The 26341-nt window shown below is 46.4% G+C and overlaps 12 non-coding genes across 12 annotated transcripts; all 12 read right to left on the bottom strand.

The window, feature by feature from the left end:
- Positions 1-623: 623 nt before the first annotated feature.
- On the bottom strand, positions 624-814 carry LOC130316189 (U2 spliceosomal RNA). Its single transcript, XR_008863553.1, has one exon. It is a non-coding gene; the product is annotated as a U2 spliceosomal RNA (small nuclear RNA).
- A 2087-nt stretch (positions 815-2901) lies between these two features.
- LOC130316188 (U2 spliceosomal RNA) lies at positions 2902-3092 on the bottom strand. The gene has a single exon (XR_008863552.1). It is a non-coding gene; the product is annotated as a U2 spliceosomal RNA (small nuclear RNA).
- Positions 3093-5188: 2096 nt separating this feature from the next.
- Positions 5189-5379, bottom strand: LOC130316187 (U2 spliceosomal RNA). Its single transcript, XR_008863551.1, has one exon. It is a non-coding gene; the product is annotated as a U2 spliceosomal RNA (small nuclear RNA).
- A 2089-nt stretch (positions 5380-7468) lies between these two features.
- Positions 7469-7660, bottom strand: LOC130316199 (U2 spliceosomal RNA). Its single transcript, XR_008863562.1, has one exon. It is a non-coding gene; the product is annotated as a U2 spliceosomal RNA (small nuclear RNA).
- A 2094-nt stretch (positions 7661-9754) lies between these two features.
- LOC130316186 (U2 spliceosomal RNA) lies at positions 9755-9945 on the bottom strand. The gene has a single exon (XR_008863550.1). It is a non-coding gene; the product is annotated as a U2 spliceosomal RNA (small nuclear RNA).
- A 2084-nt stretch (positions 9946-12029) lies between these two features.
- LOC130316184 (U2 spliceosomal RNA) lies at positions 12030-12220 on the bottom strand. The gene has a single exon (XR_008863549.1). It is a non-coding gene; the product is annotated as a U2 spliceosomal RNA (small nuclear RNA).
- Positions 12221-14304: 2084 nt separating this feature from the next.
- LOC130316183 (U2 spliceosomal RNA) lies at positions 14305-14495 on the bottom strand. Its single transcript, XR_008863548.1, has one exon. It is a non-coding gene; the product is annotated as a U2 spliceosomal RNA (small nuclear RNA).
- A 2083-nt stretch (positions 14496-16578) lies between these two features.
- Positions 16579-16769, bottom strand: LOC130316182 (U2 spliceosomal RNA). Its single transcript, XR_008863547.1, has one exon. It is a non-coding gene; the product is annotated as a U2 spliceosomal RNA (small nuclear RNA).
- A 2090-nt stretch (positions 16770-18859) lies between these two features.
- On the bottom strand, positions 18860-19050 carry LOC130316206 (U2 spliceosomal RNA). Its single transcript, XR_008863567.1, has one exon. It is a non-coding gene; the product is annotated as a U2 spliceosomal RNA (small nuclear RNA).
- A 2070-nt stretch (positions 19051-21120) lies between these two features.
- Positions 21121-21311, bottom strand: LOC130316205 (U2 spliceosomal RNA). Its single transcript, XR_008863566.1, has one exon. It is a non-coding gene; the product is annotated as a U2 spliceosomal RNA (small nuclear RNA).
- A 2082-nt stretch (positions 21312-23393) lies between these two features.
- LOC130316198 (U2 spliceosomal RNA) lies at positions 23394-23584 on the bottom strand. Its single transcript, XR_008863561.1, has one exon. It is a non-coding gene; the product is annotated as a U2 spliceosomal RNA (small nuclear RNA).
- Positions 23585-25674: 2090 nt separating this feature from the next.
- Positions 25675-25865, bottom strand: LOC130316204 (U2 spliceosomal RNA). The gene has a single exon (XR_008863565.1). It is a non-coding gene; the product is annotated as a U2 spliceosomal RNA (small nuclear RNA).
- Positions 25866-26341: the final 476 nt, after the last annotated feature.

The raw sequence follows: 26341 nt of genomic DNA, 5'->3' as shown, positions 1-26341 counted from the left end.
ATTGATGCGGGACATAGACAGCCAGCTGATGACCAATCCATTAGTGCAATGGATGGCTGGAAGCATTTGTCTTTGCCTTTGCAATACCACAGAAGCAATGCATGGTCAATGTACAGCAATGACACACCTGTGTGAACAGCCAGGAGACCCCCCCCCCCCCATGTTATGTTACATAGTTACATAGTTAGTACGGTCGAAAAAAGACATATGTCCATCACGTTCAACCAGGGAATTAAGGGGTAGGGGTGTGGCGCGATATTGGGGAAGGGATGAGATTTTATATTTCTTCATAAGCATTAATCTTATTTTGTCAATTAGGAACATTCAGCACCCACCCGCTATCAAGGCAGCTGCCTATCATGTCATGCCCTACCTGCACAGGTGTGCTGGCTACTCAAATGATCCAATTAAGGAGGCCATTTAGTCAGCAGCAGCAGAAGTCCTGTGCCTGGACGCTCCAACAGGGGCCAGACACAAGCAGAAGCAGAAGCAGCAGAAGCAGCAGCAGCACCACCTTTTGTTTATTGGCTGCAGCAGCAGCAAGGCCCACAGGGCTGGCTAGCTGGCTAGCCAGCAAGCAGGTAGCAATGAAAGTAGGAATCTTTCTTTTTAACCCTGTAAGGGGGTGGTGCACTGTACCCGAAGATACTGCCATATCGGGTCAATGCATAGGGCGACGGAAGCAAGCTTCGAAATCGGCCCCCGTTCTCAAAAATCCATTTAATATATGGTCCCCAGATAGGGGACGTATCAGATATTAAACTGATAAGAACAGATACTACACTTGATCTTAGCCAAAAGGCCGAGAAGCGATAACCGTGAAAGGGGCGGGCCCAACAAGGTCCCCTTCATGGGCACTATCACTGCTTGCTGTCAGGGAGGCTGCCAGACAATTTTCCATGCACACTCTGGGCTGGGGGGCAGTCAACCACCAGTACACACAGCAGAACCTAAACCCATACCATTATTGCTAAGCAGCAAGACAGGGGCCCATTGCACTCCCACGGGGCCTTTTTAAATGCAATCCATAACCCGGATTTGCCAGGAACCCTTCTTACTCCTCCTACTTGCATGTGACACTGGGCTTAGGATCTGCATAGGAAACACACACACAAGCACACACCTACCTTTGTTGCCTGCAGATGCCTCCTTGGCTGTCCCCAAACGGTATCAAACCAACACCCACGGGAAGCTGTAAGCATAGAGGACATGCCTGCACCCCATTGGACTTACCTGTGTGGGTTAAATCCGGGTTATTTGACAACCTATGGCGGTGATGGTTCTGCTCAGGCAGAGCAGTGCTGATGCTCCTCATAAAGCTGTCGCTGCTGTGAAGGTTCTAGGTGACATCACAAATCCCTTTGGTTACATACACAACAAAGCTGGGTTGTTGTTGTTTACACTCTGCAAGGCCTGTGGAAGTGAGTGACATCATAGCACTGTAGTTCTGAGGGTTCAAGATGGATGCAACAATCTCCTGTTGCTTCTATGAAGGCCGTAATAGACGACATCACCAAACAGCTCCATAGTCACATACACAGCAAAGGAGAGATGTTGTTTACACCTAGTGATGTCAGTGGTATTGAGTGACATCACAGCACAGTGCTAAGGCTCCTGGGCCTGGACACAGCAGCGGCTGCAATATCTCAACGGAGAATACGTTTATATCTATGTGTGTGTGTGCGCATATATATATATATATATATATATATATATATATATATATATATTCTCCGCCGAAATCACTTTTAAACCCATTTCCACCTTTTTTTCCCTTCTCTTCCTCTTACTTTTTTTTCACGTTTTTTTACGTTTTTCTCCTTTTCGCCTCTTTTCTGGGCGTATTATTCTTCTTTTTCTTCTTTTTTTTCGTCTAATGCATACCCCATCAGTGCAGCAATGCTTATTCAATACCGCCAGCAGATGGAGACACTGGGGGATAATTTTCTAAGGATTTATACTGATTTTTCCTGTCTGAATTTGTCGCACAGAAAGTTGCAGGCCAAATATGTGTGACATTTCTGCGACTTTAGCTTCTAGAGCATTTTTACAACATTATACATAGGTGCTGAATACATAAAAAGCGACTGTTCAGCGACAGACAAGTCGCATCGGCAGAAAGTAGGCCAGAATGTCAGTCCATGTTGGAGCAGGTTTAGATACAGTCTAAAGCATAGATCTCAAAGTCTGTGCACAGAATTTAGCAAGGGCCTCGCACCTTCTGATGCATCAGGTAGGTGCACAATAGCATAGCCTAACCCTCTGTACTTTGGTCTATATTGATGCGGGACATAGACAGCCAGCTGATGACCAATCCATTAGTGCAATGGATGGCTGGAAGCATTTGTCTTTGCCTTTGCAATACCACAGAAGCAATGCATGGTCAATGTACAGCAATGACACACCTGTGTGAACAGCCAGGAGACCCCCCCCCCCCCATGTTATGTTACATAGTTACATAGTTAGTACGGTCGAAAAAAGACATATGTCCATCACGTTCAACCAGGGAATTAAGGGGTAGGGGTGTGGCGCGATATTGGGGAAGGGATGAGATTTTATATTTCTTCATAAGCATTAATCTTATTTTGTCAATTAGGAACATTCAGCACCCACCCGCTATCAAGGCAGCTGCCTATCATGTCATGCCCTACCTGCACAGGTGTGCTGGCTACTCAAATGATCCAATTAAGGAGGCCATTTAGTCAGCAGCAGCAGAAGTCCTGTGCCTGGACGCTCCAACAGGGGCCAGACACAAGCAGAAGCAGAAGCAGCAGAAGCAGCAGCAGCACCACCTTTTGTTTTTTGGCTGCAGCAGCAGCAAGGCCCACAGGGCTGGCTAGCTGGCTAGCCAGCAAGCAGGTAGCAATGAAAGTAGGAATCTTTCTTTTTAACCCTGTAAGGGGGTGGTGCACTGTACCCGAAGATACTGCCATATCGGGTCAATGCATAGGGCGACGGAAGCAAGCTTCGAAATCGGCCCCCGTTCTCAAAAATCCATTTAATATATGGTCCCCAGATAGGGGACGTATCAGATATTAAACTGATAAGAACAGATACTACACTTGATCTTAGCCAAAAGGCCGAGAAGCGATAACCGTGAAAGGGGCGGGCCCAACAAGGTCCCCTTCATGGGCACTATCACTGCTTGCTGTCAGGGAGGCTGCCAGACAATTTTCCATGCACACTCTGGGCTGGGGGGCAGTCAACCACCAGTACACACAGCAGAACCTAAACCCATACCATTATTGCTAAGCAGCAAGACAGGGGCCCATTGCACTCCCACGGGGCCTTTTTAAATGCAATCCATAACCCGGATTTGCCAGGAACCCTTCTTACTCCTCCTACTTGCATGTGACACTGGGCTTAGGATCTGCATAGGAAACACACACACAAGCACACACCTACCTTTGTTGCCTGCAGATGCCTCCTTGGCTGTCCCCAAACGGTATCAAACCAACACCCACGGGAAGCTGTAAGCATAGAGGACATGCCTGCACCCCATTGGACTTACCTGTGTGGGTTAAATCCGGGTTATTTGACAACCTATGGCGGTGATGGTTCTGCTCAGGCAGAGCAGTGCTGATGCTCCTCATAAAGCTGTCGCTGCTGTGAAGGTTCTAGGTGACATCACAAATCCCTTTGGTTACATACACAACAAAGCTGGGTTGTTGTTGTTTACACTCTGCAAGGCCTGTGGAAGTGAGTGACATCATAGCACTGTAGTTCTGAGGGTTCAAGATGGATGCAACAATCTCCTGTTGCTTCTATGAAGGCCGTAATAGACGACATCACCAAACAGCTCCATAGTCACATACACAGCAAAGGAGAGATGTTGTTTACACCTAGTGATGTCAGTGGTATTGAGTGACATCACAGCACAGTGCTAAGGCTCCTGGGCCTGGACACAGCAGCGGCTGCAATATCTCAACGGAGAATACGTTTATATCTATGTGTGTGTGTGCGCATATATATATATATATATATATATATATATATATATATATATATATTTCTCCGCCGAAATCACTTTTAAACCCATTTCCACCTTTTTTTCCCTTCTCTTCCTCTTACTTTTTTTTCACGTTTTTTTACGTTTTTCTCCTTTTCGCCTCTTTTCTGGGCGTATTATTCTTCTTTTTCTTCTTTTTTTTCGTCTAATGCATACCCCATCAGTGCAGCAATGCTTATTCAATACCGCCAGCAGATGGAGACACTGGGGGATAATTTTCTAAGGATTTATACTGATTTTTCCTGTCTGAATTTGTCGCACAGAAAGTTGCAGGCCAAATATGTGTGACATTTCTGCGACTTTAGCTTCTAGAGCATTTTTACAACATTATACATAGGTGCTGAATACATAAAAAGCGACTGTTCAGCGACAGACAAGTCGCATCGGCTGAAAGTAGGCCAGAATGTCAGTCCATGTTGGAGCAGGTTTAGATACAGTCTAAAGCATAGATCTCAAAGTCTGTGCACAGAATTTAGCAAGGGCCTCGCACCTTCTGATGCATCAGGTAGGTGCACAATAGCATAGCCTAACCCTCTGTACTTTGGTCTATATTGATGCGGGACATAGACAGCCAGCTGATGACCAATCCATTAGTGCAATGGATGGCTGGAAGCATTTGTCTTTGCCTTTGCAATACCACAGAAGCAATGCATGGTCAATGTACAGCAATGACACACCTGTGTGAACAGCCAGGAGACCCCCCCCCCCCCCCCCCATGTTATGTTACATAGTTACATAGTTAGTACGGTCGAAAAAAGACATATGTCCATCACGTTCAACCAGGGAATTAAGGGGTAGGGGTGTGGCGCGATATTGGGGAAGGGATGAGATTTTATATTTCTTCATAAGCATTAATCTTATTTTGTCAATTAGGAACATTCAGCACCCACCCGCTATCAAGGCAGCTGCCTATCATGTCATGCCCTACCTGCACAGGTGTGCTGGCTACTCAAATGATCCAATTAAGGAGGCCATTTAGTCAGCAGCAGCAGAAGTCCTGTGCCTGGACGCTCCAACAGGGGCCAGACACAAGCAGAAGCAGAAGCAGCAGAAGCAGCAGCAGCACCAACCTTTTGTTTTTTGGCTGCAGCAGCAGCAAGGCCCACAGGGCTGGCTAGCTGGCTAGCCAGCAAGCAGGTAGCAATGAAAGTAGGAATCTTTCTTTTTAACCCTGTAAGGGGGTGGTGCACTGTACCCGAAGATACTGCCATATCGGGTCAATGCATAGGGCGACGGAAGCAAGCTTCGAAATCGGCCCCCGTTCTCAAAAATCCATTTAATATATGGTCCCCAGATAGGGGACGTATCAGATATTAAACTGATAAGAACAGATACTACACTTGATCTTAGCCAAAAGGCCGAGAAGCGATAACCGTGAAAGGGGCGGGCCCAACAAGGTCCCCTTCATGGGCACTATCACTGCTTGCTGTCAGGGAGGCTGCCAGACAATTTTCCATGCACACTCTGGGCTGGGGGGCAGTCAACCACCAGTACACACAGCAGAACCTAAACCCATACCATTATTGCTAAGCAGCAAGACAGGGGCCCATTGCACTCCCACGGGGCCTTTTTAAATGCAATCCATAACCCGGATTTGCCAGGAACCCTTCTTACTCCTCCTACTTGCATGTGACACTGGGCTTAGGATCTGCATAGGAAACACACACACAAGCACACACCTACCTTTGTTGCCTGCAGATGCCTCCTTGGCTGTCCCCAAACGGTATCAAACCAACACCCACGGGAAGCTGTAAGCATAGAGGACATGCCTGCACCCCATTGGACTTACCTGTGTGGGTTAAATCCGGGTTATTTGACAACCTATGGCGGTGATGGTTCTGCTCAGGCAGAGCAGTGCTGATGCTCCTCATAAAGCTGTCGCTGCTGTGAAGGTTCTAGGTGACATCACAAATCCCTATGGTTACATACACAACAAAGCTGGGTTGTTGTTGTTTACACTCTGCAAGGCCTGTGGAAGTGAGTGACATCATAGCACTGTAGTTCTGAGGGTTCAAGATGGATGCAACAATCTCCTGTTGCTTCTATGAAGGCCGTAATAGACGACATCACCAAACAGCTCCATAGTCACATACACAGCAAAGGAGAGATGTTGTTTACACCTAGTGATGTCAGTGGTATTGAGTGACATCACAGCACAGTGCTAAGGCTCCTGGGCCTGGACACAGCAGCGGCTGCAATATCTCAACGGAGAATACGTTTATATCTATGTGTGTGTGTGCGCATATATATATATATATATATATATATATATATATATATATATATTTCTCCGCCGAAATCACTTTTAAACCCATTTCCACCTTTTTTTCCCTTCTCTTCCTCTTACTTTTTTTTCACGTTTTTTTACGTTTTTCTCCTTTTCGCCTCTTTTCTGGGCGTATTATTCTTCTTTTTCTTCTTTTTTTCGTCTAATGCATACCCCATCAGTGCAGCAATGCTTATTCAATACCGCCAGCAGATGGAGACACTGGGGGATAATTTTCTAAGGATTTATACTGATTTTTCCTGTCTGAATTTGTCGCACAGAAAGTTGCAGGCCAAATATGTGTGACATTTCTGCGACTTTAGCTTCTAGAGCATTTTTACAACATTATACATAGGTGCTGAATACATAAAAAGCGACTGTTCAGCGACAGACAAGTCGCATCGGCTGAAAGTAGGCCAGAATGTCAGTCCATGTTGGAGCAGGTTTAGATACAGTCTAAAGCATAGATCTCAAAGTCTGTGCACAGAATTTAGCAAGGGCCTCGCACCTTCTGATGCATCAGGTAGGTGCACAATAGCATAGCCTAACCCTCTGTACTTTGGTCTATATTGATGCGGGACATAGACAGCCAGCTGATGACCAATCCATTAGTGCAATGGATGGCTGGAAGCATTTGTCTTTGCCTTTGCAATACCACAGAAGCAATGCATGGTCAATGTACAGCAATGACACACCTGTGTGAACAGCCAGGAGACCCCCCCCCCCCCCCCATGTTATGTTACATAGTTACATAGTTAGTACGGTCGAAAAAAGACATATGTCCATCACGTTCAACCAGGGAATTAAGGGGTAGGGGTGTGGCGCGATATTGGGGAAGGGATGAGATTTTATATTTCTTCATAAGCATTAATCTTATTTTGTCAATTAGGAACATTCAGCACCCACCCGCTATCAAGGCAGCTGCCTATCATGTCATGCCCTACCTGCACAGGTGTGCTGGCTACTCAAATGATCCAATTAAGGAGGCCATTTAGTCAGCAGCAGCAGAAGTCCTGTGCCTGGACGCTCCAACAGGGGCCAGACACAAGCAGAAGCAGAAGCAGCAGAAGCAGCAGCAGCACCACCTTTTGTTTTTTGGCTGCAGCAGCAGCAAGGCCACAGGGCTGGCTAGCTGGCTAGCCAGCAAGCAGGTAGCAATGAAAGTAGGAATCTTTCTTTTTAACCCTGTAAGGGGGTGGTGCACTGTACCCGAAGATACTGCCATATCGGGTCAATGCATAGGGCGACGGAAGCAAGCTTCGAAATCGCCCCCGTTCTCAAAAAATCCATTTAATATATGGTCCCCCAGATAGGGGACGTATCAGATATTAAACTGATAAGAACAGATACTACACTTGATCTTAGCCAAAAGGCCGAGAAGCGATAACCGTGAAAGGGGCGGGCCCAACAAGGTCCCCTTCATGGGCACTATCACTGCTTGCTGTCAGGGAGGCTGCCAGACAATTTTCCATGCACACTCTGGGCTGGGGGGCAGTCAACCACCAGTACACACAGCAGAACCTAAACCCATACCATTATTGCTAAGCAGCAAGACAGGGGCCCATTGCACTCCCACGGGGCCTTTTAAATGCAATCCATAACCCGGATTTGCCAGGAACCCTTCTTACTCCTCCTACTTGCATGTGACACTGGGCTTAGGATCTGCATAGGAAACACACACACAAGCACACACCTACCTTTGTTGCCTGCAGATGCCTCCTTGGCTGTCCCCAAACGGTATCAAACCAACACCCACGGGAAGCTGTAAGCATAGAGGACATGCCTGCACCCCATTGGACTTACCTGTGTGGGTTAAATCCGGGTTATTTGACAACCTATGGCGGTGATGGTTCTGCTCAGGCAGAGCAGTGCTGATGCTCCTCATAAAGCTGTCGCTGCTGTGAAGGTTCTAGGTGACATCACAAATCCCTTTGGTTACATACACAACAAAGCTGGGTTGTTGTTGTTTACACTCTGCAAGGCCTGTGGAAGTGAGTGACATCATAGCACTGTAGTTCTGAGGGTTCAAGATGGATGCAACAATCTCCTGTTGCTTCTATGAAGGCCGTAATAGACGACATCACCAAACAGCTCCATAGTCACATACACAGCAAAGGAGAGATGTTGTTTACACCTAGTGATGTCAGTGGTATTGAGTGACATCACAGCACAGTGCTAAGGCTCCTGGGCCTGGACACAGCAGCGGCTGCAATATCTCAACGGAGAATACGTTTATATCTATGTGTGTGTGTGCGCATATATATATATATATATATATATATATATATATATATATATATTTCTCCGCCGAAATCACTTTTAAACCCATTTCCACCTTTTTTTCCCTTCTCTTCCTCTTACTTTTTTTTCACGTTTTTTTACGTTTTTCTCCTTTTCGCCTCTTTTCTGGGCGTATTATTCTTCTTTTTCTTCTTTTTTTTCGTCTAATGCATACCCCATCAGTGCAGCAATGCTTATTCAATACCGCCAGCAGATGGAGACACTGGGGGATAATTTTCTAAGGATTTATACTGATTTTTCCTGTCTGAATTTGTCGCACAGAAAGTTGCAGGCCAAATATGTGTGACATTTCTGCGACTTTAGCTTCTAGAGCATTTTTACAACATTATACATAGGTGCTGAATACATAAAAAGCGACTGTTCAGCGACAGACAAGTCGCATCGGCTGAAAGTAGGCCAGAATGTCAGTCCATGTTGGAGCAGGTTTAGATACAGTCTAAAGCATAGATCTCAAAGTCTGTGCACAGAATTTAGCAAGGGCCTCGCACCTTCTGATGCATCAGGAAGGTGCACAATAGCATAGCCTAACCCTCTGTACTTTGGTCTATATTGATGCGGGACATAGACAGCCAGCTGATGACCAATCCATTAGTGCAATGGATGGCTGGAAGCATTTGTCTTTGCCTTTGCAATACCACAGAAGCAATGCATGGTCAATGTACAGCAATGACACACCTGTGTGAACAGCCAGGAGACCCCCCCCCCCCCCCCCCCCATGTTATGTTACATAGTTACATAGTTAGTACGGTCGAAAAAAGACATATGTCCATCACGTTCAACCAGGGAATTAAGGGGTAGGGGTGTGGCGCGATATTGGGGAAGGGATGAGATTTTATATTTCTTCATAAGCATTAATCTTATTTTGTCAATTAGGAACATTCAGCACCCACCCGCTATCAAGGCAGCTGCCTATCATGTCATGCCCTACCTGCACAGGTGTGCTGGCTACTCAAATGATCCAATTAAGGAGGCCATTTAGTCAGCAGCAGCAGAAGTCCTGTGCCTGGACGCTCCAACAGGGGCCAGACACAAGCAGAAGCAGAAGCAGCAGAAGCAGCAGCAGCACCACCTTTTGTTTTTTGGCTGCAGCAGCAGCAAGGCCCACAGGGCTGGCTAGCTGGCTAGCCAGCAAGCAGGTAGCAATGAAAGTAGGAATCTTTCTTTTTAACCCTGTAAGGGGGTGGTGCACTGTACCCGAAGATACTGCCATATCGGGTCAATGCATAGGGCGACGGAAGCAAGCTTCGAAATCGGCCCCCGTTCTCAAAAATCCATTTAATATATGGTCCCCAGATAGGGGACGTATCAGATATTAAACTGATAAGAACAGATACTACACTTGATCTTAGCCAAAAGGCCGAGAAGCGATAACCGTGAAAGGGGCGGGCCCAACAAGGTCCCCTTCATGGGCACTATCACTGCTTGCTGTCAGGGAGGCTGCCAGACAATTTTCCATGCACACTCTGGGCTGGGGGGCAGTCAACCACCAGTACACACAGCAGAACCTAAACCCATACCATTATTGCTAAGCAGCAAGACAGGGGCCCATTGCACTCCCACGGGGCCTTTTTAAATGCAATCCATAACCCGGATTTGCCAGGAACCCTTCTTACTCCTCCTACTTGCATGTGACACTGGGCTTAGGATCTGCATAGGAAACACACACACAAGCACACACCTACCTTTGTTGCCTGCAGATGCCTCCTTGGCTGTCCCCAAACGGTATCAAACCAACACCCACGGGAAGCTGTAAGCATAGAGGACATGCCTGCACCCCATTGGACTTACCTGTGTGGGTTAAATCCGGGTTATTTGACAACCTATGGCGGTGATGGTTCTGCTCAGGCAGAGCAGTGCTGATGCTCCTCATAAAGCTGTCGCTGCTGTGAAGGTTCTAGGTGACATCACAAATCCCTTTGGTTACATACACAACAAAGCTGGGTTGTTGTTGTTTACACTCTGCAAGGCCTGTGGAAGTGAGTGACATCATAGCACTGTAGTTCTGAGGGTTCAAGATGGATGCAACAATCTCCTGTTGCTTCTATGAAGGCCGTAATAGACGACATCACCAAACAGCTCCATAGTCACATACACAGCAAAGGAGAGATGTTGTTTACACCTAGTGATGTCAGTGGTATTGAGTGACATCACAGCACAGTGCTAAGGCTCCTGGGCCTGGACACAGCAGCGGCTGCAATATCTCAACGGAGAATACGTTTATATCTATGTGTGTGTGTGCGCATATATATATATATATATATATATATATATATATATATATATTTCTCCGCCGAAATCACTTTTAAACCCATTTCCACCTTTTTTTCCCTTCTCTTCCTCTTACTTTTTTTTCACGTTTTTTTACGTTTTTCTCCTTTTCGCCTCTTTTCTGGGCGTATTATTCTTCTTTTTCTTCTTTTTTTTCGTCTAATGCATACCCCATCAGTGCAGCAATGCTTATTCAATACCGCCAGCAGATGGAGACACTGGGGGATAATTTTCTAAGGATTTATACTGATTTTTCCTGTCTGAATTTGTCGCACAGAAAGTTGCAGGCCAAATATGTGTGACATTTCTGCGACTTTAGCTTCTAGAGCATTTTTACAACATTATACATAGGTGCTGAATACATAAAAAGCGACTGTTCAGCGACAGACAAGTCGCATCGGCTGAAAGTAGGCCAGAATGTCAGTCCATGTTGGAGCAGGTTTAGATACAGTCTAAAGCATAGATCTCAAAGTCTGTGCACAGAATTTAGCAAGGGCCTCGCACCTTCTGATGCATCAGGTAGGTGCACAATAGCATAGCCTAACCCTCTGTACTTTGGTCTATATTGATGCGGGACATAGACAGCCAGCTGATGACCAATCCATTAGTGCAATGGATGGCTGGAAGCATTTGTCTTTGCCTTTGCAATACCACAGAAGCAATGCATGGTCAATGTACAGCAATGACACACCTGTGTAAACAGCCAGGAGACCCCCCCCCCCATGTTATGTTACATAGTTACATAGTTAGTACGGTCGAAAAAAGACATATGTCCATCACGTTCAACCAGGGAATTAAGGGGTAGGGGTGTGGCGCGATATTGGGGAAGGGATGAGATTTTATATTTCTTCATAAGCATTAATCTTATTTTGTCAATTAGGAACATTCAGCACCCACCCGCTATCAAGGCAGCTGCCTATCATGTCATGCCCTACCTGCACAGGTGTGCTGGCTACTCAAATGATCCAATTAAGGAGGCCATTTAGTCAGCAGCAGCAGAAGTCCTGTGCCTGGACGCTCCAACAGGGGCCAGACACAAGCAGAAGCAGAAGCAGCAGAAGCAGCAGCAGCACCACCTTTTGTTTTTTGGCTGCAGCAGCAGCAAGGCCCACAGGGCTGGCTAGCTGGCTAGCCAGCAAGCAGGTAGCAATGAAAGTAGGAATCTTTCTTTTTAACCCTGTAAGGGGGTGGTGCACTGTACCCGAAGATACTGCCATATCGGGTCAATGCATAGGGCGACGGAAGCAAGCTTCGAAATCGGCCCCCGTTCTCAAAAATCCATTTAATATATGGTCCCCAGATAGGGGACGTATCAGATATTAAACTGATAAGAACAGATACTACACTTGATCTTAGCCAAAAGGCCGAGAAGCGATAACCGTGAAAGGGGCGGGCCCAACAAGGTCCCCTTCATGGGCACTATCACTGCTTGCTGTCAGGGAGGCTGCCAGACAATTTTCCATGCACACTCTGGGCTGGGGGGCAGTCAACCACCAGTACACACAGCAGAACCTAAACCCATACCATTATTGCTAAGCAGCAAGACAGGGGCCCATTGCACTCCCACGGGGCCTTTTTAAATGCAATCCATAACCCGGATTTGCCAGGAACCCTTCTTACTCCTCCTACTTGCATGTGACACTGGGCTTAGGATCTGCATAGGAAACACACACACAAGCACACACCTACCTTTGTTGCCTGCAGATGCCTCCTTGGCTGTCCCCAAACGGTATCAAACCAACACCCACGGGAAGCTGTAAGCATAGAGGACATGCCTGCACCCCATTGGACTTACCTGTGTGGGTTAAATCCGGGTTATTTGACAACCTATGGCGGTGATGGTTCTGCTCAGGCAGAGCAGTGCTGATGCTCCTCATAAAGCTGTCGCTGCTGTGAAGGTTCTAGGTGACATCACAAATCCCTTTGGTTACATACACAACAAAGCTGGGTTGTTGTTGTTTACACTCTGCAAGGCCTGTGGAAGTGAGTGACATCATAGCACTGTAGTTCTGAGGGTTAAAGATGGATGCAACAATCTCCTGTTGCTTCTATGAAGGCCGTAATAGACGACATCACCAAACAGCTCCATAGTCACATACACAGCAAAGGAGAGATGTTGTTTACACCTAGTGATGTCAGTGGTATTGAGTGACATCACAGCACAGTGCTAAGGCTCCTGGGCCTGGACACAGCAGCGGCTGCAATATCTCAACGGAGAATACGTTTATATCTATGTGTGTGTGTGCGCATATATATATATATATATATATATATATATATATATATATATATTTCTCCGCCGAAATCACTTTTAAACCCATTTCCACCTTTTTTTCCCTTCTCTTCCTCTTACTTTTTTTTCACGTTTTTTTACGTTTTTCTCCTTTTCGCCTCTTTTCTGGGCGTATTATTCTTCTTTTTCTTCTTTTTTTTCGTCTAATGCATACCCCATCAGTGCAGCAATGCTTATTCAATACCGCCAGCAGATGGAGACACTGGGGGATAATTTTCTAAGGATTTATACTGATTTTTCCTGTCTGAATTTGTCGCACAGAAAGTTGCAGGCCAAATATGTGTGACATTTCTGCGACTTTAGCTTCTAGAGCATTTTTACAACATTATACATAGGTGCTGAATACATAAAAAGCGACTGTTCAGCGACAGACAAGTCGCATCGGCTGAAAGTAGGCCAGAATGTCAGTCCATGTTGGAGCAGGTTTAGATACAGTCTAAAGCATAGATCTCAAAGTCTGTGCACAGAATTTAGCAAGGGCCTCGCACCTTCTGATGCATCAGGTAGGTGCACAATAGCATAGCCTAACCCTCTGTACTTTGGTCTATATTGATGCGGGACATAGACAGCCAGCTGATGACCAATCCATTAGTGCAATGGATGGCTGGAAGCATTTGTCTTTGCCTTTGCAATACCACAGAAGCAATGCATGGTCAATGTACAGCAATGACACACCTGTGTGAACAGCCAGGAGACCCCCCCCCCCCCCCCCCATGTTATGTTACATAGTTACATAGTTAGTACGGTCGAAAAAAGACATATGTCCATCACGTTCAACCAGGGAATTAAGGGGTAGGGGTGTGGCGCGATATTGGGGAAGGGATGAGATTTTATATTTCTTCATAAGCATTAATCTTATTTTGTCAATTAGGAACATTCAGCACCCACCCGCTATCAAGGCAGCTGCCTATCATGTCATGCCCTACCTGCACAGGTGTGCTGGCTACTCAAATGATCCAATTAAGGAGGCCATTTAGTCAGCAGCAGCAGAAGTCCTGTGCCTGGACGCTCCAACAGGGGCCAGACACAAGCAGAAGCAGAAGCAGCAGAAGCACCACCTTTTGTTTTTTGGCTGCAGCAGCAGCAAGGCCCACAGGGCTGGCTAGCTGGCTAGCCAGCAAGCAGGTAGCAATGAAAGTAGGAATCTTTCTTTTTAACCCTGTAAGGGGGTGGTGCACTGTACCCGAAGATACTGCCATATCGGGTCAATGCATAGGGCGACGGAAGCAAGCTTCGAAATCGGCCCCCGTTCTCAAAAATCCATTTAATATATGGTCCCCAGATAGGGGACGTATCAGATATTAAACTGATAAGAACAGATACTACACTTGATCTTAGCCAAAAGGCCGAGAAGCGATAACCGTGAAAGGGGCGGGCCCAACAAGGTCCCCTTCATGGGCACTATCACTGCTTGCTGTCAGGGAGGCTGCCAGACAATTTTCCATGCACACTCTGGGCTGGGGGGCAGTCAACCACCAGTACACACAGCAGAACCTAAACCCATACCATTATTGCTAAGCAGCAAGACAGGGGCCCATTGCACTCCCACGGGGCCTTTTTAAATGCAATCCATAACCCGGATTTGCCAGGAACCCTTCTTACTCCTCCTACTTGCATGTGACACTGGGCTTAGGATCTGCATAGGAAACACACACACAAGCACACACCTACCTTTGTTGCCTGCAGATGCCTCCTTGGCTGTCCCCAAACGGTATCAAACCAACACCCACGGGAAGCTGTAAGCATAGAGGACATGCCTGCACCCCATTGGACTTACCTGTGTGGGTTAAATCCGGGTTATTTGACAACCTATGGCGGTGATGGTTCTGCTCAGGCAGAGCAGTGCTGATGCTCCTCATAAAGCTGTCGCTGCTGTGAAGGTTCTAGGTGACATCACAAATCCCTTTGGTTACATACACAACAAAGCTGGGTTGTTGTTGTTTACACTCTGCAAGGCCTGTGGAAGTGAGTGACATCATAGCACTGTAGTTCTGAGGGTTCAAGATGGATGCAACAATCTCCTGTTGCTTCTATGAAGGCCGTAATAGACGACATCACCAAACAGCTCCATAGTCACATACACAGCAAAGGAGAGATGTTGTTTACACCTAGTGATGTCAGTGGTATTGAGTGACATCACAGCACAGTGCTAAGGCTCCTGGGCCTGGACACAGCAGCGGCTGCAATATCTCAACGGAGAATACGTTTAAATCTATGTGTGTGTGTGCGCATATATATATATATATATATATATATATATATATATTTCTCCGCCGAAATCACTTTTAAACCCATTTCCACCTTTTTTTCCCTTCTCTTCCTCTTACTTTTTTTTCACGTTTTTTTACGTTTTTCTCCTTTTCGCCTCTTTTCTGGGCGTATTATTCTTCTTTTTCTTCTTTTTTTTCGTCTAATGCATACCCCATCAGTGCAGCAATGCTTATTCAATACCGCCAGCAGATGGAGACACTGGGGGATAATTTTCTAAGGATTTATACTGATTTTTCCTGTCTGAATTTGTCGCACAGAAAGTTGCAGGCCAAATATGTGTGACATTTCTGCGACTTTAGCTTCTAGAGCATTTTTACAACATTATACATAGGTGCTGAATACATAAAAAGCGACTGTTCAGCGACAGACAAGTCGCATCGGCTGAAAGTAGGCCAGAATGTCAGTCCATGTTGGAGCAGGTTTAGATACAGTCTAAAGCATAGATCTCAAAGTCTGTGCACAGAATTTAGCAAGGGCCTCGCACCTTCTGATGCATCAGGTAGGTGCACAATAGCATAGCCTAACCCTCTGTACTTTGGTCTATATTGATGCGGGACATAGACAGCCAGCTGATGACCAATCCATTAGTGCAATGGATGGCTGGAAGCATTTGTCTTTGCCTTTGCAATACCACAGAAGCAATGCATGGTCAATGTACAGCAATGACACACCTGTGTGAACAGCCAGGAGACCCCCCCCCCCCCCCCATGTTATGTTACATAGTTACATAGTTAGTACGGTCGAAAAAAGACATATGTCCATCACGTTCAACCAGGGAATTAAGGGGTAGGGGTGTGGCGCGATATTGGGGAAGGGATGAGATTTTATATTTCTTCATAAGCATTAATCTTATTTTGTCAATTAGGAACATTCAGCACCCACCCGCTATCAAGGCAGCTGCCTATCATGTCATGCCCTACCTGCACAGGTGTGCTGGCTACTCAAATGATCCAATTAAGGAGGCCATTTAGTCAGCAGCAGCAGAAGTCCTGTGCCTGGACGCTCCAACAGGGGCCAGACACAAGCAGAAGCAGAAGCAGCAGAAGCAGCAGCAGCACCACCTTTTGTTTTTTGGCTGCAGCAGCAGCAAGGCCCACAGGGCTGGCTAGCTGGCTAGCCAGCAAGCAGGTAGCAATGAAAGTAGGAATCTTTCTTTTTAACCCTGTAAGGGGGTGGTGCACTGTACCCGAAGATACTGCCATATCGGGTCAATGCATAGGGCGACGGAAGCAAGCTTCGAAATCGGCCCCCGTTCTCAAAAATCCATTTAATATATGGTCCCCAGATAGGGGACGTATCAGATATTAAACTGATAAGAACAGATACTACACTTGATCTTAGCCAAAAGGCCGAGAAGCGATAACCGTGAAAGGGGCGGGCCCAACAAGGTCCCCTTCATGGGCACTATCACTGCTTGCTGTCAGGGAGGCTGCCAGACAATTTTCCATGCACACTCTGGGCTGGGGGGCAGTCAACCACCAGTACACACAGCAGAACCTAAACCCATACCATTATTGCTAAGCAGCAAGACAGGGGCCCATTGCACTCCCACGGGGCCTTTTTAAATGCAATCCATAACCCGGATTTGCCAGGAACCCTTCTTACTCCTCCTACTTGCATGTGACACTGGGCTTAGGATCTGCATAGGAAACACACACACAAGCACACACCTACCTTTGTTGCCTGCAGATGCCTCCTTGGCTGTCCCCAAACGGTATCAAACCAACACCCACGGGAAGCTGTAAGCATAGAGGACATGCCTGCACCCCATTGGACTTACCTGTGTGGGTTAAATCCGGGTTATTTGACAACCTATGGCGGTGATGGTTCTGCTCAGGCAGAGCAGTGCTGATGCTCCTCATAAAGCTGTCGCTGCTGTGAAGGTTCTAGGTGACATCACAAATCCCTTTGGTTACATACACAACAAAGCTGGGTTGTTGTTGTTTACACTCTGCAAGGCCTGTGGAAGTGAGTGACATCATAGCACTGTAGTTCTGAGGGTTCAAGATGGATGCAACAATCTCCTGTTGCTTCTATGAAGGCCGTAATAGACGACCATCACCAAACAGCTCCATAGTCACATACACAGCAAAGGAGAGATGTTGTTTACACCTAGTGATGTCAGTGGTATTGAGTGACATCACAGCACAGTGCTAAGGCTCCTGGGCCTGGACACAGCAGCGGCTGCAATATCTCAACGGAGAATACGTTTATATCTATGTGTGTGTGTGCGCATATATATATATATATATATATATATATATATATATATATTTCTCCGCCGAAATCACTTTTAAACCCATTTCCACCTTTTTTTCCCTTCTCTTCCTCTTACTTTTTTTTCACGTTTTTTTACGTTTTTCTCCTTTTCGCCTCTTTTCTGGGCGTATTATTCTTCTTTTTCTTCTTTTTTTTCGTCTAATGCATACCCCATCAGTGCAGCAATGCTTATTCAATACCGCCAGCAGATGGAGACACTGGGGGATAATTTTCTAAGGATTTATACTGATTTTTCCTGTCTGAATTTGTCGCACAGAAAGTTGCAGGCCAAATATGTGTGACATTTCTGCGACTTTAGCTTCTAGAGCATTTTTACAACATTATACATAGGTGCTGAATACATAAAAAGCGACTGTTCAGCGACAGACAAGTCGCATCGGCTGAAAGTAGGCCAGAATGTCAGTCCATGTTGGAGCAGGTTTAGATACAGTCTAAAGCATAGATCTCAAAGTCTGTGCACAGAATTTAGCAAGGGCCTCGCACCTTCTGATGCATCAGGTAGGTGCACAATAGCATAGCCTAACCCTCTGTACTTTGGTCTATATTGATGCGGGACATAGACAGCCAGCTGATGACCAATCCATTAGTGCAATGGATGGCTGGAAGCATTTGTCTTTGCCTTTGCAATACCACAGAAGCAATGCATGGTCAATGTACAGCAATGACACACCTGTGTAAACAGCCAGGAGACCCCCCCCCCCCCCCCCCATGTTATGTTACATAGTTACATAGTTAGTACGGTCGAAAAAAGACATATGTCCATCACGTTCAACCAGGGAATTAAGGGGTAGGGGTGTGGCGCGATATTGGGGAAGGGATGAGATTTTATATTTCTTCATAAGCATTAATCTTATTTTGTCAATTAGGAACATTCAGCACCCACCCGCTATCAAGGCAGCTGCCTATCATGTCATGCCCTACCTGCACAGGTGTGCTGGCTACTCAAATGATCCAATTAAGGAGGCCATTTAGTCAGCAGCAGCAGAAGTCCTGTGCCTGGACGCTCCAACAGGGGCCAGACACAAGCAGAAGCAGAAGCAGCAGAAGCAGCAGCAGCACCACCTTTTGTTTTTTGGCTGCAGCAGCAGCAAGGCCCACAGGGCTGGCTAGCTGGCTAGCCAGCAAGCAGGTAGCAATGAAAGTAGGAATCTTTCTTTTTAACCCTGTAAGGGGGTGGTGCACTGTACCCGAAGATACTGCCATATCGGGTCAATGCATAGGGCGACGGAAGCAAGCTTCGAAATCGGCCCCCGTTCTCAAAAATCCATTTAATATATGGTCCCCAGATAGGGGACGTATCAGATATTAAACTGATAAGAACAGATACTACACTTGATCTTAGCCAAAAGGCCGAGAAGCGATAACCGTGAAAGGGGCGGGCCCAACAAGGTCCCCTTCATGGGCACTATCACTGCTTGCTGTCAGGGAGGCTGCCAGACAATTTTCCATGCACACTCTGGGCTGGGGGGCAGTCAACCACCAGTACACACAGCAGAACCTAAACCCATACCATTATTGCTAAGCAGCAAGACAGGGGCCCATTGCACTCCCACGGGGCCTTTTTAAATGCAATCCATAACCCGGATTTGCCAGGAACCCTTCTTACTCCTCCTACTTGCATGTGACACTGGGCTTAGGATCTGCATAGGAAACACACACACAAGCACACACCTACCTTTGTTGCCTGCAGATGCCTCCTTGGCTGTCCCCAAACGGTATCAAACCAACACCCACGGGAAGCTGTAAGCATAGAGGACATGCCTGCACCCCATTGGACTTACCTGTGTGGGTTAAATCCGGGTTATTTGACAACCTATGGCGGTGATGGTTCTGCTCAGGCAGAGCAGTGCTGATGCTCCTCATAAAGCTGTCGCTGCTGTGAAGGTTCTAGGTGACATCACAAATCCCTTTGGTTACATACACAACAAAGCTGGGTTGTTGTTGTTTACACTCTGCAAGGCCTGTGGAAGTGAGTGACATCATAGCACTGTAGTTCTGAGGGTTCAAGATGGATGCAACAATCTCCTGTTGCTTCTATGAAGGCCGTAATAGACGACATCACCAAACAGCTCCATAGTCACATACACAGCAAAGGAGAGATGTTGTTTACACCTAGTGATGTCAGTGGTATTGAGTGACATCACAGCACAGTGCTAAGGCTCCTGGGCCTGGACACAGCAGCGGCTGCAATATCTCAACGGAGAATACGTTTATATCTATGTGTGTGTGTGCACATATATATATATATATATATATATATATATATATATATATTTCTCCGCCGAAATCACTTTTAAACCCATTTCCACCTTTTTTTCCCTTCTCTTCCTCTTACTTTTTTTTCACGTTTTTTTACGTTTTTCTCCTTTTCGCCTCTTTTCTGGGCGTATTATTCTTCTTTTTCTTCTTTTTTTTCGTCTAATGCATACCCCATCAGTGCAGCAATGCTTATTCAATACCGCCAGCAGATGGAGACACTGGGGGATAATTTTCTAAGGATTTATACTGATTTTTCCTGTCTGAATTTGTCGCACAGAAAGTTGCAGGCCAAATATGTGTGACATTTCTGCGACTTTAGCTTCTAGAGCATTTTTACAACATTATACATAGGTGCTGAATACATAAAAAGCGACTGTTCAGCGACAGACAAGTCGCATCGGCTGAAAGTAGGCCAGAATGTCAGTCCATGTTGGAGCAGGTTTAGATACAGTCTAAAGCATAGATCTCAAAGTCTGTGCACAGAATTTAGCAAGGGCCTCGCACCTTCTGATGCATCAGGTAGGTGCACAATAGCATAGCCTAACCCTCTGTACTTTGGTCTATATTGATGCGGGACATAGACAGCCAGCTGATGACCAATCCATTAGTGCAATGGATGGCTGGAAGCATTTGTCTTTGCCTTTGCAATACCACAGAAGCAATGCATGGTCAATGTACAGCAATGACACACCTGTGTGAACAGCCAGGAGACCCCCCCCCCCCCCATGTTATGTTACATAGTTACATAGTTAGTACGGTCGAAAAAAGACATATGTCCATCACGTTCAACCAGGGAATTAAGGGGTAGGGGTGTGGCGCGATATTGGGGAAGGGATGAGATTTTATATTTCTTCATAAGCATTAATCTTATTTTGTCAATTAGGAACATTCAGCACCCACCCGCTATCAAGGCAGCTGCCTATCATGTCATGCCCTACCTGCACAGGTGTGCTGGCTACTCAAATGATCCAATTAAGGAGGCCATTTAGTCAGCAGCAGCAGAAGTCCTGTGCCTGGACGCTCCAACAGGGGCCAGACACAAGCAGAAGCAGCAGCAGCACCACCTTTTGTTTTTTGGCTGCAGCAGCAGCAAGGCCCACAGGGCTGGCTAGCTGGCTAGCCAGCAAGCAGGTAGCAATGAAAGTAGGAATCTTTCTTTTTAACCCTGTAAGGGGGTGGTGCACTGTACCCGAAGATACTGCCATATCGGGTCAATGCATAGGGCGACGGAAGCAAGCTTCGAAATCGGCCCCCGTTCTCAAAAATCCATTTAATATATGGTCCCCAGATAGGGGACGTATCAGATATTAAACTGATAAGAACAGATACTACACTTGATCTTAGCCAAAAGGCCGAGAAGCGATAACCGTGAAAGGGGCGGGCCCAACAAGGTCCCCTTCATGGGCACTATCACTGCTTGCTGTCAGGGAGGCTGCCAGACAATTTTCCATGCACACTCTGGGCTGGGGGGCAGTCAACCACCAGTACACACAGCAGAACCTAAACCCATACCATTATTGCTAAGCAGCAAGACAGGGGCCCATTGCACTCCCACGGGGCCTTTTTAAATGCAATCCATAACCCGGATTTGCCAGGAACCCTTCTTACTCCTCCTACTTGCATGTGACACTGGGCTTAGGATCTGCATAGGAAACACACACACAAGCACACACCTACCTTTGTTGCCTGCAGATGCCTCCTTGGCTGTCCCCAAACGGTATCAAACCAACACCCACGGGAAGCTGTAAGCATAGAGGACATGCCTGCACCCCATTGGACTTACCTGTGTGGGTTAAATCCGGGTTATTTGACAACCTATGGCGGTGATGGTTCTGCTCAGGCAGAGCAGTGCTGATGCTCCTCATAAAGCTGTCGCTGCTGTGAAGGTTCTAGGTGACATCACAAATCCCTTTGGTTACATACACAACAAAGCTGGGTTGTTGTTGTTTACACTCTGCAAGGCCTGTGGAAGTGAGTGACATCATAGCACTGTAGTTCTGAGGGTTAAAGATGGATGCAACAATCTCCTGTTGCTTCTATGAAGGCCGTAATAGACGACATCACCAAACAGCTCCATAGTCACATACACAGCAAAGGAGAGATGTTGTTTACACCTAGTGATGTCAGTGGTATTGAGTGACATCACAGCACAGTGCTAAGGCTCCTGGGCCTGGACACAGCAGCGGCTGCAATATCTCAACGGAGAATACGTTTATATCTATGTGTGTGTGTGCGCATATATATATATATATATATATATATATATATATATATATTTCTCCGCCGAAATCACTTTTAAACCCATTTCCACCTTTTTTTCCCTTCTCTTCCTCTTACTTTTTTTTCACGTTTTTTTACGTTTTTCTCCTTTTCGCCTCTTTTCTGGGCGTATTATTCTTCTTTTTCTTCTTTTTTTTCGTCTAATGCATACCCCATCAGTGCAGCAATGCTTATTCAATACCGCCAGCAGATGGAGACACTGGGGGATAATTTTCTAAGGATTTATACTGATTTTTCCTGTCTGAATTTGTCGCACAGAAAGTTGCAGGCCAAATATGTGTGACATTTCTGCGACTTTAGCTTCTAGAGCATTTTTACAACATTATACATAGGTGCTGAATACATAAAAAGCGACTGTTCAGCGACAGACAAGTCGCATCGGCTGAAAGTAGGCCAGAATGTCAGTCCATGTTGGAGCAGGTTTAGATACAGTCTAAAGCATAGATCTCAAAGTCTGTGCACAGAATTTAGCAAGGGCCTCGCACCTTCTGATGCATCAGGTAGGTGCACAATAGCATAGCCTAACCCTCTGTACTTTGGTCTATATTGATGCGGGACATAGACAGCCAGCTGATGACCAATCCATTAGTGCAATGGATGGCTGGAAGCATTTGTCTTTGCCTTTGCAATACCACAGAAGCAATGCATGGTCAATGTACAGCAATGACACACCTGTGTGAACAGCCAGGAGACCCCCCCCCCCCCCCCCCCCATGTTATGTTACATAGTTACATAGTTAGTACGGTCGAAAAAAGACATATGTCCATCACGTTCAACCAGGGAATTAAGGGGTAGGGGTGTGGCGCGATATTGGGGAAGGGATGAGATTTTATATTTCTTCATAAGCATTAATCTTATTTTGTCAATTAGGAACATTCAGCACCCACCCGCTATCAAGGCAGCTGCCTATCATGTCATGCCCTACCTGCACAGGTGTGCTGGCTACTCAAATGATCCAATTAAGGAGGCCATTTAGTCAGCAGCAGCAGAAGTCCTGTGCCTGGACGCTCCAACAGGGGCCAGACACAAGCAGAAGCAGAAGCAGCAGAAGCACCACCTTTTGTTTTTTGGCTGCAGCAGCAGCAAGGCCCACAGGGCTGGCTAGCTGGCTAGCCAGCAAGCAGGTAGCAATGAAAGTAGGAATCTTTCTTTTTAACCCTGTAAGGGCGTGGTGCACTGTACCCGAAGATACTGCCATATCGGGTCAATGCATAGGGCGACGGAAGCAAGCTTCGAAATCGGCCCCCGTTCTCAAAAATCCATTTAATATATGGTCCCCAGATAGGGGACGTATCAGATATTAAACTGATAAGAACAGATACTACACTTGATCTTAGCCAAAAGGCCGAGAAGCGATAACCGTGAAAGGGGCGGGCCCAACAAGGTCCCCTTCATGGGCACTATCACTGCTTGCTGTCAGGGAGGCTGCCAGACAATTTTCCATGCACACTCTGGGCTGGGGGGCAGTCAACCACCAGTACACACAGCAGAACCTAAACCCATACCATTATTGCTAAGCAGCAAGACAGGGGCCCATTGCACTCCCACGGGGCCTTTTTAAATGCAATCCATAACCCGGATTTGCCAGGAACCCTTCTTACTCCTCCTACTTGCATGTGACACTGGGCTTAGGATCTGCATAGGAAACACACACACAAGCACACACCTACCTTTGTTGCCTGCAGATGCCTCCTTGGCTGTCCCCAAACGGTATCAAACCAACACCCACGGGAAGCTGTAAGCATAGAGGACATGCCTGCACCCCATTGGACTTACCTGTGTGGGTTAAATCCGGGTTATTTGACAACCTATGGCGGTGATGGTTCTGCTCAGGCAGAGCAGTGCTGATGCTCCTCATAAAGCTGTCGCTGCTGTGAAGGTTCTAGGTGACATCACAAATCCCTTTGGTTACATACACAACAAAGCTGGGTTGTTGTTGTTTACACTCTGCAAGGCCTGTGGAAGTGAGTGACATCATAGCACTGTAGTTCTGAGGGTTCAAGATGGATGCAACAATCTCCTGTTGCTTCTATGAAGGCCGTAATAGACGACATCACCAAACAGCTCCATAGTCACATACACAGCAAAGGAGAGATGTTGTTTACACCTAGTGATGTCAGTGGTATTGAGTGACATCACAGCACAGTGCTAAGGCTCCTGGGCCTGGACACAGCAGCGGCTGCAATATCTCAACGGAGAATACGTTTAAATCTATGTGTGTGTGTGCGCATATATATATATATATATATATATATATATATATATATATATATTTCTCCGCCGAAATCACTTTTAAACCCATTTCCACCTTTTTTTCCCTTCTCTTCCTCTTACTTTTTTTTCACGTTTTTTTACGTTTTTCTCCTTTTCGCCTCTTTTCTGGGCGTATTATTCTTCTTTTTCTTCTTTTTTTTCGTCTAATGCATACCCCATCAGTGCAGCAATGCTTATTCAATACCGCCAGCAGATGGAGACACTGGGGGATAATTTTCTAAGGATTTATACTGATTTTTCCTGTCTGAATTTGTCGCACAGAAAGTTGCAGGCCAAATATGTGTGACATTTCTGCGACTTTAGCTTCTAGAGCATTTTTACAACATTATACATAGGTGCTGAATACATAAAAAGCGACTGTTCAGCGACAGACAAGTCGCATCGGCTGAAAGTAGGCCAGAATGTCAGTCCATGTTGGAGCAGGTTTAGATACAGTCTAAAGCATAGATCTCAAAGTCTGTGCACAGAATTTAGCAAGGGCCTCGCACCTTCTGATGCATCAGGTAGGTGCACAATAGCATAGCCTAACCCTCTGTACTTTGGTCTATATTGATGCGGGACATAGACAGCCAGCTGATGACCAATCCATTAGTGCAATGGATGGCTGGAAGCATTTGTCTTTGCCTTTGCAATACCACAGAAGCAATGCATGGTCAATGTACAGCAATGACACACCTGTGTGAACAGCCAGGAGACCCCCCCCCCCCCCCATGTTATGTTACATAGTTACATAGTTAGTACGGTCGAAAAAAGACATATGTCCATCACGTTCAACCAGGGAATTAAGGGGTAGGGGTGTGGCGCGATATTGGGGAAGGGATGAGATTTTATATTTCTTCATAAGCATTAATCTTATTTTGTCAATTAGGAACATTCAGCACCCACCCGCTATCAAGGCAGCTGCCTATCATGTCATGCCCTACCTGCACAGGTGTGCTGGCTACTCAAATGATCCAATTAAGGAGGCCATTTAGTCAGCAGCAGCAGAAGTCCTGTGCCTGGACGCTCCAACAGGGGCCAGACACAAGCAGAAGCAGAAGCAGCAGAAGCAGCAGCAGCACCACCTTTTGTTTTTTGGCTGCAGCAGCAGCAAGGCCCACAGGGCTGGCTAGCTGGCTAGCCAGCAAGCAGGTAGCAATGAAAGTAGGAATCTTTCTTTTTAACCCTGTAAGGGGGTGGTGCACTGTACCCGAAGATACTGCCATATCGGGTCAATGCATAGGGCGACGGAAGCAAGCTTCGAAATCGGCCCCCGTTCTCAAAAATCCATTTAATATATGGTCCCCAGATAGGGGACGTATCAGATATTAAACTGATAAGAACAGATACTACACTTGATCTTAGCCAAAAGGCCGAGAAGCGATAACCGTGAAAGGGGCGGGCCCAACAAGGTCCCCTTCATGGGCACTATCACTGCTTGCTGTCAGGGAGGCTGCCAGACAATTTTCCATGCACACTCTGGGCTGGGGGGCAGTCAACCACCAGTACACACAGCAGAACCTAAACCCATACCATTATTGCTAAGCAGCAAGACAGGGGCCCATTGCACTCCCACGGGGCCTTTTTAAATGCAATCCATAACCCGGATTTGCCAGGAACCCTTCTTACTCCTCCTACTTGCATGTGACACTGGGCTTAGGATCTGCATAGGAAACACACACACAAGCACACACCTACCTTTGTTGCCTGCAGATGCCTCCTTGGCTGTCCCCAAACGGTATCAAACCAACACCCACGGGAAGCTGTAAGCATAGAGGACATGCCTGCACCCCATTGGACTTACCTGTGTGGGTTAAATCCGGGTTATTTGACAACCTATGGCGGTGATGGTTCTGCTCAG

This window comes from Hyla sarda, unplaced genomic scaffold (genome assembly GCF_029499605.1).
Source record: "Hyla sarda isolate aHylSar1 unplaced genomic scaffold, aHylSar1.hap1 scaffold_1918, whole genome shotgun sequence".
Lineage (NCBI taxonomy): Eukaryota > Metazoa > Chordata > Amphibia > Anura > Hylidae > Hyla > Hyla sarda.
The sequence above is the reverse complement of the archived record's forward strand: the minus strand, read 5'-3'. Positions and strand labels throughout refer to the sequence as shown.